This window comes from Myotis brandtii, unplaced genomic scaffold (genome assembly GCF_000412655.1).
Source record: "Myotis brandtii unplaced genomic scaffold, ASM41265v1 scaffold168, whole genome shotgun sequence".
NCBI classification, from domain to species: domain Eukaryota; kingdom Metazoa; phylum Chordata; class Mammalia; order Chiroptera; family Vespertilionidae; genus Myotis; species Myotis brandtii.
The window spans coordinates 987,761-991,517 of NW_005356173.1; positions in this window are offsets into that span (position 1 = coordinate 987,761).

A 3,757-nucleotide genomic window follows, 5' to 3' on the forward strand; every position below is an offset into this window, starting at 1 on the left:
AGAGAGAGAGAGAGAGAGAGAGAGAGAGACTTGCCATATATCTATAATTCATATTACATAAAAAAGGAAGATTACTAATGCCATATGTATATCAAATTGTGTTTTTTAAGAATATTTTTATTGATTTGTAGACAGAGAGGGAGAGGTAGAAAGAGAGAGAAACATTGATGAGGTGCCTCCTGCACACTCCCTACTGGGGATCAACCCGCAACCCTGGGCATGTTCCCTGACTGGGAATCAAACCAGCAACCTTTTGTTGTACAAGGTGAGGTCCAATCAACTGAACTACGCTGGCAAGGGCAAAAATGAGAAAATAAATACTCTTACTATTAAGCCATTGATACCAAATCTGAGATAAAGTGTGAAACAGAAAATCACAGTCTTAATCCTATTCTGGAAATAGATCCAACTATCTTAATGACTTCATGACCACTTGCTAGATGAGATGTGTGGCAGGGCAGGTCCCTGGGAAAAGGAAGGGCTTTGCCAGAAATGGTGCTGGCACGATTGAGTAACCACATACATACACATAGAAAACACAATTCCTAGTATATTCAAGACCCAAGTGTCAGGGGCAAAACTATAAAGCTTTTACAAGATATGGGGGAGGATTTTAAAAATAATATGTAAAATTATAAGTTATAAAAGAAAACACTGATAAATTTGACTAAATTAAAATTAAGAATGTGTATTATTCAATAAAGAGCATAAAAAGGGTGAAAAGACAAGACAGAATCCTCTTCTACTCAAAGACATTTTTTTGTGTGGTTATATTACTATCTATATGTGTTACATTAGAACTTAAAACTGGGAATTTATTAAATATTTATTTCTAATTCATTTAGACACATTTCCATTATTATATTTTAATATGAAGAATGTCTTTTTATGATAAATAACTATCTTGTATAAGACATAAAAATAGTGAAGAGTAGCCATGTTTTACAGTTTTGAAAATTTTCCAGTATTTGGTTTAACAAAGGACAACTGGCTTTTATTCTTCTGCATTCTGTCTGTTGCAACATCACATGTCATTTTGCCTCTAGAGCTCCACTGTGCACTCAGGAGAGAGTGAGGATGAAGAAGGCAGAAAGTGTCTACATGTTATTGTGAAAGTAGTTTTGACCTCATAGACCCTTTGAAAGGTTCTCAGAGATTCCCAGTGGTCCCTGGAGCACACTCAAAGAATTCATAACAGTGTGCTTAAGCTTCGATCTCCACATCTGTAAAGTGAAAATTATAATCAGATGGAACTATGTGGTCAATATATGGTATTTAGCACCTTTTCTGGAACATAAGGACTCAATCATTGTTGCTTATGGATATTATAATCCTTCCTCCTTTGTACCTGTCAACCCTGACTGCAGTGAGAGATAGTCCTGCTTGGGGGAACCGTTCTCTCTTAGGGTTGTCCTAACAAGTTCCATGGGAATCCACCTCTCAACCACCTAAAAGTCCCAACCTCTTATGTACCTTCATGGGGATTGTAGAGAAGCATGCATTCATAAAGCTAATAATGGTAAAAGTTTGGGTACTGTAATTTTTGATACCTGTCTCAGGTTTAAAAACCTTGAGATATCTGGAAGTTTATGTAGAAACAGTACGCTGCTAGTATCCACCCTGCCTGTTCCCTAGTATTTTTCCTCTGAGGACAATCAGACCCAATCTCAGCTCTCCTCCAGAAGATAACTAGGTAGGATATCTTATGATCCTTCTGGGAATTTGAACTCTCAATAGAAACTGAAGAATGTTTTTAATTCATCTGATTCTAAAGTAAAAGCTGTGCTCCTGGGCTTCTCTGAGAAACCTTCACCAAGACCTGTGGATCCTCCTGTACCTGGATTTAAACCCCCACAAGCTGCTGAGGCAGCAGGATACCACACCAGTTTAGAGGTACATCTCTCAGCTCTGGGGGTTTATTCCAGGTCAGAGAGATGCTCATGAGAAACCCAGTGCTAGCATCTCCTTGTGCAGAAGTGGGGAATTCATGCTGGGACGTAGGTTTCAGTGCAGGTAGCTGGTGTAGGCCAGGACAGCCACAGAAACCACCTGGCTGTGTGGACAGGAATGACATTGCTGGGTGATCTTTCCTCCTGACTCGTATTGTGCCTTGCAGGTAGATATAATAGGCACCTAGATTTCTTCCTTCCTCATCTTAGGGAACTTCTGCCGACTGTGCTGTGGGCAGGGGTCTTGACCTCCCGATGCACCTGCGTGGTGGTTGTCAGAGCCAGCACAGCATCTCAGTGAGAGGCTGTGTATCCAGGCATTGTCTCTGAGTGAGGCTCTGACATAGCCAGATTAATGATGTTGCATATTACTTCACCTAATGATGGTGGTGATGTCCAGGGAAAGTTCTCTCACTGGAAAAGAAAATCCTAGTAAGAGTTTCAGTAAGTCATTTCTTTGCTGAAACAGTGTAAGGTGTAAGTTTGCCACCTAGTTATTTCCTTTCCTGACCTTCCCATGTTATCAGCATATCATGATGATTATCAGATTAGAAGCCACAGAGGCCTGGTGCACAAATTCATGCACCAGTGGGGTCCCTCAGCCTGGCCTGTGGGGATTGGGGTGAAACTGGCTTTCCAACATCCCCTGAGGGGTTCTTGATTGCAAGAGGGCACAGGCCAGGCAGAGGGACCCCACCGGTGCATGATCGGGGCCTGGGAGGAACCACGGGAGGGACCGAGGGAGGGCTCCAGGGAGTGTCTGGCCCCTCTCGCCCAGTCCCCATCAGCTAGAAGCCAGCAGCAAACTAACCTACTGGTTGGAGTGCCTGCCCCTGGTGGTCAGTACACATCATAGTGACTGGTCGAACGGTTGAGCAGACGGTCAGACACTTAGCATATTAGACTTTTATATATATAGACTAGAGGCCCGTTGCAGGAAGATTCCTGCAAGAATAGGGCTTCCTCGGGCCTATTCCTGCAAGAATAGGGTTTCCTGAGACCCGAGTGAAGCAGAGAAGGGAGTGAAGCCCACCGAGGCAGGCTTCGCTCCCTTCTCCACTGCCTCGCTCCCTCCCTTCTCCACCACCTTGGCTCCCTCCCTTCTCCACTGCCTCCCTCCCTCCCTTCTCCGCTGCCTCGCTCCCTCCCTTCTCCACTGCCTGGATCCCTCCCATCTCCGCCACCTCGGCGCCCTCCCGTCTCTGCTGCCTCGCTCCCTCCCTACTGGGGATGTGCCTGCACCCAAGGTACATGCCGTTGGCCGGAATCGAACCTGGGACCCTTGAGTCTGCAGGCCAACGCTCTATCCACTGAGCCAAACCAGTTAGGGCTGAGCCTGTGGACTGAAGGGTCCCAGGTTTGATTCCGGCCAAGGGCATGTACCTTGGGTGCAGGCACATCCCCAGTAGGGGGTGTGCAGGAGGCAGCTGATCAATGTCTCTCTCTCTCATTGATGTTTCTAACTCTCTATCCCTCTCTCTTCCTCTCTGTAAACAATCAATAAAATATATTTTTTAAAAAATAAAGGAACTGTGGTCCACGAGGCTGCAGTAGGCACAGAGGCAGGTCTCGACCCATCCTCCGCACCCTCACCCGGCCCCTCCTGCCACAGCCCCCTGGTTCCCTGTCTGCTGGCAGCCCTGCTCCCACTGCCACTGCTCTCACGTGCTGATGGAGCTGGCCCTGCTTGTACCTGCTGACAGCACAGACCAATTGGGGCTGGCACCAGCAGCAGGTGCAAGCGGCTGCTGCTGCCCTGATAGCCCCTCAGGAGCAGGGAAAGGTGGAGAAGCCCTCAGGGGCAATCA